The sequence below is a fragment of the Anolis carolinensis genome, chromosome 1 (genome assembly GCF_035594765.1).
Source record: "Anolis carolinensis isolate JA03-04 chromosome 1, rAnoCar3.1.pri, whole genome shotgun sequence".
Taxonomy (NCBI): Eukaryota; Metazoa; Chordata; class Lepidosauria; order Squamata; family Dactyloidae; genus Anolis; species Anolis carolinensis.
The window spans coordinates 97,644,503-97,658,471 of NC_085841.1; positions in this window are offsets into that span (position 1 = coordinate 97,644,503).

Genomic DNA, 13,969 nt, shown 5'->3' on the forward strand with positions numbered 1-13,969 from the left:
GGGGAATTACCCCCCCCCCCCCCAATTGCCTCCAGTTAAAGAGGAAGTGAGTGAGGCGGGGCACTGGGCTGTGTGTGTGAAGCATCATTTGGCAGGAAGAAATGGTGCCTTGCCTGCCTCCCTCCTGCTGCTGCTCCTGGAGAAGTTAGAGAGCAGGGCCAGTGGGGGAAAAGAGGGAATGTTTTTAGGGAGATTTTATTTATAGAAAGAAAAAAGTCTATAAAAATGGGGGATGATCCAAATGTTGTAAAACTTGGTGGACTAAGAGTGATGGATGTGCCCTCCATGTATGGCGATTTTCACCCCTCTAGCCCTAATGAGGGGAAAGGGAGCCTGAGGCCTAACTATAGTGGCCAATGGGTAGAAAATATTCATATTTTCAGATGTGGAATGAAAACGTCTATTCAAAAGGTGCCCCTTTCTGGCAGGCACTCGAAAATGAAAATGAGAGGCCTTACAAATGACACAAACAGAAACAGTGATCATATACAAATGCACAAACCTAGTGCACACACAAACAAAGCACCTTTTTCCTAACATGAGTCTACAGGCAACTGTTATGTTTGATATCTAAAATATACTTAGAAGATTCACATTGTTGTCAATTAGATTAAAGGATATTTATCTGAAATAACAGGATATTTATCTGAAATAACATAATGAAAACAAAAGATACAAATAAGAATGGTAGACTAGAGTATCATCTGCACTGTAGACTGAATGCAGTTTGACACCACTGTGACTGCTACAGCTCAATGCTGTGGAACCATGGGACCTGTACAGGGCCTTTAGCTTTCTATGCCAAGGACTGCTGGTGCCTCACCAAGCTGTAACTCCCATAATTCCATTGCATTCAGCTATTAAAGTATTGTCAAACTGCATTACTTCTACAGTGCAGATACACCCTCTGTTTGCTGAAACCCACAATCGAACAGAAGCTTTTGAAGCCACTATGTTATGCTAGGCAAACTTTAGAATTCCAGGCTCATTTAGACAAGCTTCATTACTGTGGGCGTAGCTGACAGAATGTGTAATTTTTAGGTAAGAAAATGTATTTTTTCATAATACTTGATATCAAATGGGATGATTACATTGGCATCCCTTTTTTCAATAAATCAACAATGTGGTTGTATTTAGAATGCACCACACATTTCTGGTTATCTCTATGTAGTAAAGAATTGGAAAATAGGTAGAAATGTCATTCAAAATCAAGACACTGGAGAATAACACTTTGCCCACAAGGAAAAGCTAAACATCTGGCTTTTAAAGTATAATTTGGTTAAGATGGGAAAAATGAGGAGATGGGATCTTTATATAATTATGACTAGTTACAGAACAAATTTCCCAATCCCAGATATTCATAATAATAACAATAGACTATAAATGAAGGAGCTGTTGCAGTCCATCACTGGCCCACCATTTAGAGGCAGAAAGAAAACAGGGAAGGGTTTTTGGCTATATGATCTTCTTGTGGTTTTTTTAGATGTTTTCCTTGCTCAGCACAGAAATCAGCCTTTTCCCATGGCTTCATTCTGCCAGGATATTTGTATGCTTATTCTGAGAATTGAAGCTCTATTAGACCAAACCCAACCTCTTTGTGGCTTATTTCGGAAATTTGGACTTCTCCACAACATCCTCCAGCAACAGCCAATCATTTGGAGTGTAATAACTTTGAAAGGGCAAACAGTGCATTATTAATAACAAACTATACCCACAATTACATCAAAGCATTTTTAAAAGCACAGAAATGGGTCTATGGTGGACTGTAATTGCCAGTTAAAGTGTTTATCTCTAAAAGCAGGGCTGTTGCTGAAGTGCCCTGTGTGATGTACCCATCTATTACTTACTTCAGCAATTAGAAGCAACTATCTATCCCTAGCAGGGGAGCTTAAATTGTGTGTTATTGCTAATAAAACCCCTAGGGCGCCTCTTAAAATTGCATTTGCAATTTAAGAGTGAGAAAAACACGATACCATACTTTTCAGCAGAGCTGTTTTTTTTTAAAAAAAAAATGCTAGGTCATCTTGCTTCTTAGTTTTAAACAATTTCTGATCCTGGCTGTTGATGCTGTTTTCCAGGAATTTGCACCTGTCAAATAGCTGCTTTGTGAGTTCATTTATTTAAAAGGGGATTCAGCGCTGTTTCATACAGACCTTCTGTGCGTTTCATATAGACTTTGATTAACCAAGTCCTTTTGTAGGTCGACAAAGTATGTTGTACACAAATACTATGATGGATAAATATTTAAAGTTTTGTTTCATATGTAAATGTGGATGTTTCAGATTTCTTAAGCTCAGTTAATTTTTTTTCATTTTGATTAGCTTTTTTTTTTTTGTAGAAATGACAAATATACCAAATATACTTGTGGTAGTCTCCCATGATTATTATGAAATGATAGCATGGAAAAAAGATATTTGTTTCTGTCTTCTATAGTATAAGGATGTAAGTCACATACAGAGCTCACAGTTATATTGTGTTTTGGGTCAAATATACTCATTTCAATTAAATTTTTAGGAGAAAGTGCATACTTTTAAAAGGAATGTATACAATTCAGGAGTGGGATTGGGTGCAGAAATGCATACAAATTTCCATAGAAAGGAGAGATGGAGGCAGGGTACAAAAATAAAGTTATTATTATTGTTATTGTTGTTATTAATAATAATAATTCAACTGTATAGATGCACCCCTATGCATAACCAAGTTGGAATAATCTCTGAAATTGAATTCTTAGGGTTATTCAGGGCACTTGTGTTTTACATCTGGAAATCTATGTTTTCAATGTGAAAGACAATGTGGATCCAAAATAAGTCTTCACAGTCATTTACAGATCCACTGTCAGGACTCCATCTCTGAGAGACAATCGTACTCAGCCACAAATGATCACCCATGATGAGAATTAGACTACAGGGCTGCTGATCCTATAGGTATAATGACCCAGAAGTGTGGGGTCAAATTTAAATAATGGATGTACATGTACGCTGTTATTTCCATCCTCCAGTCACTTTTACCTGTAGCAGCAACTGTCCTTGGATTTGTGATCTTATCTATGTACAGCAGGTGTGGGTAACCTCTGGGGTTGCCAAGCCTATCATCATCCATGTGAACTTGAAGGGAAACACCCCTCTCTATACCTCACTGTACTTTCACCCCAGTAGTTCACAATTTTTTAAAAAAAATCAAAAGAAACATTGGGAGCAATTTTTGGCAAAAGACTGAAATTTGGGAATTATTCATATAGTCTTGGAAGCTGTATACACACCCTACCACACCAACTATATTTTCACCACTCTGTAGTACATCTGTCCAAAAGCAGAACACTGCCCAAAAGGATCTAATTATTTCTGTGTACTACACTTGGGGAGACTTGGAGGAATATTTGATTACTTTTTTCTACTCTCATTCCTTATACATGTTTCCTCATGCACATATTTTAAAGGCATTATAGCATGTAATGTTCTGTCCCACTCTTCTGTCTTTTCTGTACCTTATTTTATCTTCTTCTATTCACATTCTGTCAATGCCTTGCCCCCACTTCCTATAGTTCATTTGAGTTTTACAACCATGTTTGACTCATTTCTGTGAAACCAGACAGATTTTTCAATGTTATTTCAAGACATGTGTCAAACCTGTCCTGTTTTTAAAAAGCCAGCTCATTCAGTAGTCTTCTCATCAAAAGAGTTTCTTGTTTCCATGTACCTCTGCCAGCACTACAACCGCACTGCCTCATTGCCCAACTTTATGTAAAGGTCAGTCAGCATTTCCATTATAAAATCCCATTATTTTCTTGTAACTCAACAATTTGAAATTGCATTGAGCTGCCACTTGGCACCAAGCTTACCCAATTGCATTTCCTTTATTCCTTTACACAAAAGCGTGTGGGAAATGTCTATACAGAAGCTTTTCTACATCCAAAGCTTACTTTCCTATCCAAATGTGTGCTTACCACATAACAATCAGTCTCCTGGAATTTAAAATTTCTTGTTTGTTGAATCAGAACTGTCAAATTTTTAAGTAGCTCACTGAGGTTTTAAAGTCTTCCTTTTTGGTTTGCAATGGAAATCCAGGCCACTATCCTATAAAAAAATACACTACATGATGTCTATATGGAATGATCATGAAAAATAAATGATCTCCTGAGTGATAATTATTAATTTTTCTTTTATATTTATTACATTATTATTCTTACTTCTTCTTCTTCTTCTTCTTCTTCTTCTTCTTCTTCTTCTTCTTCTTCTTGTTATAATATTTGAAACAGCAAAAATACCTCACAACCTCTGAAGATGCCAGCCATAGATGTGGGCAAAACGTCAGGAGAGAATACTTCTGAAACATGGCCATACAGCCCTGAAAACATACAACAACTCAGCAAAAATACTGTTTGAAGAAGATTATTGCATTTATGTGAACCATAAATTCTTAAATGGTATACCTCATTAATGTATTTAATGGGATACTAGGCAATATGTGTAAAAATATATGCCTTAAGGTTTGTGTAGCTTCTGAAAAATATTCACACTTGAATTTTAGTAATATTTAAGGGAAGCATATTCTACAATTATAGGGTCAATATAATAAAAATATATAACTAATAACTTGCAATTTCTTAATAATATAGTGTATCCATTGATATTCATCATAGAATCACAAAATTGGAGACGTTAGATATAAAGCTACTACTGAGCCATACATGATTTAAATAGCCTACAAGAATAACCCTAAAAATACACACAGCCAGACAGACATAAACCAGGATTTTCCATAGATTTTCCATAGATTTTCAAGTGTGGATACAGAATTGCAGCAATATGCTATCCTTGGCATATAGGATAGGATATGATTTCCATGTACTATCATAAGCTATCAGTCATTGCCGATTATGATTGCCTTCTAAGTGTAGGGTTTTGGCGATGGGTCCAAAGGTGACTGCAGAGACCTATTCATGATCCACACATTCTTTTGCACTGAAAACATCCATTTCCACAATAAAGGCAGTCTCGACAAGGGTTGGCTTGATGTGCTTTCCTCTTGACACCTTTCTCCCTTTCACCCTCCGTTCATGCCTCTTTGAATTCCACAGCACTGTTGGTAACAGCTGACCTCCAGTTCAAAAACTCAAGGGCTAGAGATTCCCAGATCTTGGTGTCTATCTAAGCCCATCTTTAAATCTCTTTTCCTGTCCACCAACATTCTGTTTTCTGTTCTTGAGTTGAGAGTATAGTAACTGCTTTGGGAGACGTTGGCATTTGGACAATGTGGCTGGTCCAGCAAATTGACGGTGGAGGGTCATTGCTTCAATGCTGGTGGTCTTTGCTTCTTCCAGAACACTGACATTTGTCTGCGGAAGCCGTTTTATGGGCATGGGCAAGGGGGTGCAGCTGTTTTCCAACAGGCACAATACTGGGACACCAAATATTTTATCTGTCATGACTCAATTATATGGAATCATAAGAGTTGTAGCTTTCCCTGCCAAATAGTGCTGGTGTCTCTCCAAACTACACAATTTCATAGAATTGAGATGGCAATTAAAGTTGTGTCAAACTGCATTAATTCTACAATGTAGAGGCACCCCTTGTCAACACTAGGAATTCAATATATTATGGCATGCAGTTCTGTATAGCTTCACCTACTCCACTCTCTGTACAGCTATAGCCAGTAGCCAACCTTTCCTTTTCTACATTTAATTTAATTTAATTTAAAATATGTTATCTTCTAGAGTTTCTTGGTTGGATTCTATCTCAAAGCCTTTAGAACATAGCAATCATGCATTTGTCAAGCAAATTAGCAAAATAATTTCAAATTATGTGTAAGTACTTGTCATTCACCTTCCCATTGCCTCTTTGTCGTTTCTACAAAATAGCTCATATTATCTGATCATTTAATGTGCATACATACACTTCAGGCTTCCAGTATCAATGAGGTTCCCTCCTCGTCCCTACTCTCTCCCAGTCGAAGCCAGCAACGAAAAATGTCATGGCTGCCTTTCCAGTTAAGCCTATCAGTAAATATTTGGCCTTGTGCAGTTTACAGAGCTAGCTGCCTTGTGGTAAAGGTACTTGTCGGAGTTCAATCTGATATCAAGTCTTTCTTTGGCTTACTGCTCTTTATCGACCTACAGGACAATCCTACTTTCCTGAATATCTCTTACACCTGTATCTACTCCTTCTTGAATAGCCCAGAACTAATTGGCTTGACCTATTTGCCTGTTTATGTAGTGTCTCTCCTATGATAAGGATTACTATGTGCACTGTAGATTATTATCACAAGCAGCTCATTTCTCTTCAGCTTCTGAAGTAAGCATGTCAGAAGCCAGAGGCATGATTTCTTTTATCTGCATTATCCTTTCTCTAGCCTCTTTGCTGCATTACTTGTATACAGACTTGATTTGTAAGGTGTCCACTGATTATAGATACAAATAAGAAGCAAAATAATAATAATAATAATAATAATAATAATAATAATAATAATAATAATAAAACTTTATTTATACCCCGCCACCATCTCCCCGTGGGGACTCGGGGCGGCTCACAACGTTACAAAAGTAACAGCATTAAACAATATACACAGTTTAAAACACAAATACATTAAACAATATACACAGTTTAAAACACAAGAAGATGATAAAACAGAAGTTAAAACAAAGGTTTATATAATAGTAATAATATCAAACAACCACCAATGCAAATAAAGGATGGTAGGGAGGGTGCCAAACTAATCTCCCTGGGGAGGGAGTTCCAGAGCCTAGGGGCCACAGCCGAGAAGGCCCTCTCTCTTGTCCCCACCAGACGTATCTGTGAGGAAGGCGGAAGTGAGAGGAGGGCCTCCCCGGAAGATCTCAGAGAGTGCGTAGGTTCATAGGGGACGATGCAGTCACGAAGATAGGCAGGTCCTGAACCGTTTAGAGCTTTATAGGTAATAACCTGCACCTTGAATTGGGCCCGGAATATTATCGGCAGCCATTGGAGCTGCTTGAACAGGGGGGTTGACCGCTCCCTATAAGCAGCTCCAGTTAGTAACCTGGCTCCCGACCGTTGTACCAACTGTAATTTCCGGACCGTCTTCAAGGGCAGCCCTACGTAGAGTGTGTTACAGTAATCCATCCTTGAGGTAACTAGAGCGTGGACCACCGTGGTCAAGCCAGACTTCTCAAGGTACGGTCGCAGTTGGTGCACAAGTTTTAATTGTGCAAAGGCCCTCCCGGCCACCGCTGACACCTGGGCATCAAGTGACAGCGATGAATCCAGGAGGACCCCCAAACTGCGGACCTGCGCCTTCAGGGGAGTGCGACCCCGTCAAGCACAGGTAGCCACCCTATCGGTCGAACGGCTGACCTGGAGGACCTCTGTCTTATCAGGATTAAGCTTCAGCTTGTTGGCCCTCATCCAGCCCATCACAGTGGCCAGGCACTGGTCTAGGATCCGAGGGGCTTCCTTGGAAGTAGGTGGAAAGGAGTAGTGGAGTTGAGTGTCATCTGCGTAGAGATGGCACCGAACTCCAAAACCCCGGATGACCTCGCCCAGCAGTTTCATGTAGATATTAAAAAGCATGGGGGACAGAATGGAACCTTGCGGGACCCCACAGGTCAAAGGCCAGGGGTCCGAGCAGGTGTCCCCCAGCTTCACCATCTGGGATCGGCCTTCCAGGAAGGACTGGAGCCACTGCAAAGCAGTACCCCCAAGGCCCATCTCAGAGAGCCGTCCCAGAAGGATAACATGGAGTCTGGATTGAAGAAACATTTGTTAGATCTAAAGGAGAAAATCTTCCCTGAAATGATGGATATGATATGTCATACATATACAAAATGGTGAATAATAGTAAGGATTTTCTACTTCAAAGTGGTTAGAAATTAGGGATGGAAAGAATATTCTTAATTATTTATCCCCAGGTCAAAAACAGGTTTTCTGTCGATCACAGGCTATAGAGAAGACTAATAGATAAGTAAGAATTTTGTGAAATTTTCACCTGTTATTCAAAATCTTGAACTGTTAGATAGGAATTATTTGCTGTCAAGTCAAATGTGATTTATGGAGATCCTATGAATGAAAGACCTCCAAGTCACTCTGTTATCAATTGTCCTGCTCAGTTCCAAACTCAGAACCATGACTTCCATGATATATCAGTTCACCTATTGGGGTCTCCTTCCTGTCCATTAGTGAAATAGTGTAATCGAGTGGATTTAGAGGTGACTTCTCATCTCCACTTCCTACCCCCCCACTGTATACCTTCCATATCATTTTTGGGTACTGCTGGAAATGAAAAGGGGAAGGCCTTTACCTTATCTGTGTATTTTATGTCATTATTTGGAACTCCCAAGATAGCACTTCAGAGGGCTCTCCTTCTAGTACGTATAGAACATTAATTGTGTTCTGGGAGACAAAAAGTTGTAAAATCCAGGAAATAAAATTTAAATTCTCATAAGCACCAGAAAGAACAATTTCCTTTGAAATCCAGCCTGTCTCCTTCCTAGTGAATCTCATCATCATCATCATCATCATCATTTGTATACCGCCCTATCTCCCCAAAGGGACTCAGGGTTTCTAACATGTAAGGTAAACATTCAATTGCCGGAAAGAAACCATACAGACAATAAATGAAGAAGACACATTCAACAATATAAGACAACATAATTACCTTATTAAAACACACTAAAAGTAAAAATAAAATATTTTTAAAAACCCATCTCATTGTAGCTCCATCAGTAAAAGGTTCAACAAACCAGTGGCCAGGATTACAAGATGAACGTGCAACAACGTCTCATAGGGCTGGGGAAGTAGATAATGTTCAAGACAGAGTGCTATCTGGATTGACTAGATCTAGAATCTACTCACTCCGTTCTTAAGCAGAGAACATTGTATTAGTCAAAATGCCTCTATACTGTCGCATCTGGAAAATCTTTTAGTGTTGTATAGGTAAAAACCACCAAATGCAATCTCCATTTTTTTAAAACCTATATCTTTGTTAGAGATAGAAACTTAAAATAGCTGTGTACTAGTCCATTTAGATTCCCTGATTGATGCTAAAATGTGGTATCCTCAAATCCAGAAAACATTTCAGGGGCAACTGTGTTGGCCATACAGCAAAATTCAATGACGTCAAAAATCCACAATAGCAATACCTTTATGGAGGACTGCATGGTGTATTTTATGCATTTTGAGTTGGCTCAATAAAGGTGTTGCTATTTTATGTTTCTTTCTATGTTATTCTAGTTTATTGTATGGCAAACACAGCTATTCCTGAAATTGCATTTTACGTATGTACAGTTAGTATCAGGACTGGATCTGGCAGCTAGCCAGTGAAATTCTGTTGCCTACTTCCCTGGGGTCCCCACAGCCCCTGCTTCAACATAGTACATTGTATCATTCATCAAAAAGTAGAAAAGCTAGCTCCTTCCAAACTCTGAATACGTAGGTAATATTACAGCAACATGTTCATGAAGGCCCAAGAAGGTGAATTAAGTAAGGACCTCTTACATATTATTTCAGTTTTACAGCAAAAACACAACTCTTTTTTTCTTCTGCTGGTCTTTCTTGGCATTGTTGGGTGCTAGTACTTGCAATTAAAAGTTATGTGGATGTGCGGGATTTTTTTGGTTGTTTACTTTGCAGCAGCATTGTTAAATATTTATGAAGGACCTTAAGTCTAACTCGCCTTGAGGAAAAATAGATGAATTAATAATGTATGCCATTGCTTTGCAGAAAATTAAAGGTTGGGAGCACGTGTTTAAAAATTAAATCATCCACAATCTATGCTAACAGATGTTATTTAGTTAAAATCTTCCAAACAACAAAGTATGAAGAGGTGTCTATTCTCCTCCTCTCAGTGAAATCTTAATGATTCATTGCAGCTGAACAGATTCTAAAGCCGGAGGCTATCAGAGCCACTAATAAAGCAGAACTTCAATTGCATCCTTGGAAAACTTATGCTTCTTTTTCATTAAAAAAAAAAGCACCACATTATTAGAAAATAAACACGAATTCCATGATCTATATAGGAATTATGCACCACGAAGAAGACAAGCTTTCATGTATGTATCTCCAGCTGGATTAGATCTTTGGAACTTCCCCTTTCTGCTCTGAAAGTTGGCTGTATGCAAAAATGTTTAAGTACTACTGAACAAGTAATTGTTGCAATGTGTGTGTGTGTGTTTGGGAGGGCATCTGCTTGGGTGGGAGGAATCTTTTCCCTCCTGGTCTTAATATTTTAAAAACATCTGATTTCAATGGTCTGTAAATATACACTGGTCTGTAAAAATAAATTAATTAATTCATAATAAATTAATTCATCCATTCTCATTCTCCTGTGATCTCAAGGGCCCTGACGTAAAGGACTTCAGGGCCCTCAATTCTGGCTGGCAAATGTTAGAACAGCCTCCATCATGAAAAAGCAGGAAAATCCAAAAATTGACCACAAGTGACATCTCATCACCCAAGACATCATTTCTGGTCATCTCTGACCATGCTAGTATAGGATATAGATGCCCTTGTACTGTGCATGTTCACCCCTATAGTCCAATCACAAAAGTAATCTCTTGTTCAGGAATACATTGTTAATAGGGAGACAATAATAGGACTACATTAGTTCTGAATAAAGTAAACCCATTCAATCAATGGAATGCATGTGTTCTCTCACTTTCCAAGATTTGATTGAATAAGTCTACTCTAGTTGGGAATAACCAACAGGAAGTTAGCCATAGTAAAGGCTAAGGCCCTTTCTACACAGCTGAATAAAATCCCACATAATCTGCTTTGAACTGGAATATATGGCAGTGTGAGTTCAGGGCCCTTCCACACAGCCATATAGCCCAGAAAATCAAGGCAGAAAATCCCACAATAATGTATTTGCTTTGATCTGGGTTATCTGAGTTCACATGACCCTATATTCCAGTTCAAAGCAGTGAATGTGGGATTTTATTCAGCTGTGTGGAAGGGGCCTCAGATAACCCAGTTCAAAGCAGGTATTGTGGGATTTTCTGCCTTGATATTCTGGGTTATATGACTGTGTGGAAGGGCCCTAAGGCATTTCACAAAAAAATAAGTGTGGACTAAGAGACAACAAACTACAAGCAATGAGTGTGATAATGAACAAATGCAAACAGTTATTTTTTAATAAAAATCTTTTGCAAGAAGTGATGATGTTTTAAATATAGTAACTGGAAAAAATATTTCAAAAGCTACTTTCCAAGCTCTGGAGAAACAATATGAATTTTAACTCCCAAGTCCATAAAACAACAACCACAACAATTAACAACATAAATGGCAATACTTACCTTATAATGGAACCCCAAAAATCCAGTTCTTGATAAATTAGTGGTGTCACAGGCAACTAGGTTGATACAAATGTGGAGACTGTGCTGACCCATTAGTGATTTCCATTATGTGCATTTATTTTTATTGATCAGACATTTATGCATCTCTATGATCAAATATGCATGCTTAGGAAACATTTTTATCTTAGATCTAATGAACAGAATCAGTCAAGTATGCCTTTCCCGTCTCTATATCATTTACATGCAGCTGCTTTTTGCAGAATCTGCTGGCATCTCTAAAGAGCAAGACCCTTCTCCCTTTCAGAAAGTGATAGCTTGTGTATAATCTGAAAGTGTGTCCTCCTTTACATTTTAGAAGTCATGTCTCATTAGATGGCTAATGTTCTATCACACTGTCTAATGCAACATGACACGTCTGGTAAAATTTGAGGAAGGCATCCATTTTTCATATTAGATCCCCACTCTCTTTTGGCAGTACATCCCTGGCCATGGAGAATAGACTGAGTTGCAGGCAGGCCTAAGATATCTGAGTGTGTGAGGATTGTAATGTATCAGGGAGTTGATGAACAACTCATCAAAGTGTGATGCAAAACAGCTTGCCACTTTACTTTCCGAAAAAATAACATACGATGCTTTATTGCTTTTCAATTCCTTTGAAAGTCTGTTAGCCTCAAATACCATCTTTTTTCCATCACTGTTTACATATTCCACCACCCCCTCAGTGAAAACATAATCGGGTTCTTTTCCTGTAATTAAGAAAGCTAATGTACACATAATGATGTATGTAATCTGGATGGATCAAATCTCTTTATAAGAATTTAATGTTCAGCAAAAGATTTGAAGGGTCTGTCCTATTGAGGGATTGAGCCTTGAACTGGCAAATTACATCTATATCAAATGAATTTTATATGGGGAAAATTCTTCAAGTTTTTTGCAATCAGGACCATAAAATGCATAATCAAATATGGTCATGTGCCTCAGTCTAAACACTTGTTTGTGCCAAAAGGGAAAGCACATTACATTGTCTCTCAGGGCCGTTCCACACAGCCCTATATCCCAGAATATCAAGGCAGAAAATCCCACAATATCCATTTTGAACTGGGTTATCTGAGTCCAAACTCCGATAATGTGCTATTTTCTGCCTTGATATTCTGGGATATAGGGCTATGTGGAAGGGCCCTCAGCTTCCCAGTAACCTCATTGAGGAAAACAGAGATATGATGCACATTAATGTGATTAAAACCAAAATAAGGTATGACTCTTTCAAAGCCCTGTTCAGGTATTCAAGGTAGACTCAATCTGAATATGTATGGCAAGAGAGCAGGCTGGACCCATCCTATCTTTTGCTCCTCTCTGTGTGTGAAGAATTACAGTTCAAAGAGGACATGTGTGAATCCTCTGCATGAAAATTGGAAAAACTATATTTTTTTCAGGGTTACAGATTGCACAGATACCCTCCATACATAGCAGAAGCTCTCTGGTTCAGACCTGTTGACAGAATGCCTTTAAGTCTTTCTTGACTTTTGGTGACCCTAAGGTGAACTTATCCTGAGGTTTTCTTGGCACGATTTCTTCAGAGTGCATTTGCCTTTACCTTCCTCTGAGTGTGAATTGCTGAAGGTCACTCAGGCCTCCCTGCACACAGCTGTATAAAATCCACATTGCACTGGATTATATGGCAGTGTGGGCTCAGATAATCCAGTTCAAAGCAGATATTGTGGGTTATCTGCCTTGATATTCTGGGTTATATGGTTGTGTGGAAGGACCCCAAGTGGATTTCCATGGCTGAAGAGGAATCCAAAACCTGGATTCCACAGTTGTAGTTGAATACCCAAACCATCACACCATTCTGTTTTACAGTGTTTGGTATCTGGAAATTGAATGGACTTTTGACTTGTCTCTTATTCTTCTCAATGTTTTTTTATTACTATAGCAGTATCAGAATGGTCAAATGAGGCCCCTTCTACACTGCCGTATAACCCAGATTATCAAAGCAGATAATCCACATTATCTTCTTTGAACTGGATTATAAAAATCTATACTGCCATATAATCCAGTACAAATCAGATAATCTGGATTTTATATAGCAGTGTAAAAGGAACAGTTACATACTTCTTATCCTCCTAACTTTTAAAATATTATATTTACAGTATGAAGTCTTATATTTAGTGGCATATTGGAAAGCTTTTTTTAATAAACAGAGGAATAGATTTTTTTTCAGCAAAAAAGACCTGTTATTCCTACCGACCTCTCTCCTTTTCCCCACCCCCTTTAAGTACAAATCGATGAAGAGGTGGATGGAGATGTGAAGGCTTTCTAAAAATATTAGATGTGGATCATTCTGTATATTATATACTTGTTTATCAAAAGGATCTCAAATAAAGTGGAAATTAATGAGAAAATGATATTGAGAAAGTGACTATCCCATGCATAATTCCAAATTTATTTTCCGTGTTAAGACAACATTAACACTGCAGTTGACTTTCTCAGGAAAAGATCTATCCTGTGTTCCTTTGCTTTGCTTCTAGAGAAGACAGGAAAAAAGGACAGGAATGAGATGGAGGTTTTTCAATATTCTACTTCCATGTGTCATGTTCTTCCAAATATCTACCTGCGTGTACCCACAAGAACTGCTGTGTAAGAACCAGATAAAGTACTCAAATGTAAAGATATTTAATTTAATGCCAAATTTAGAATAATTCATGC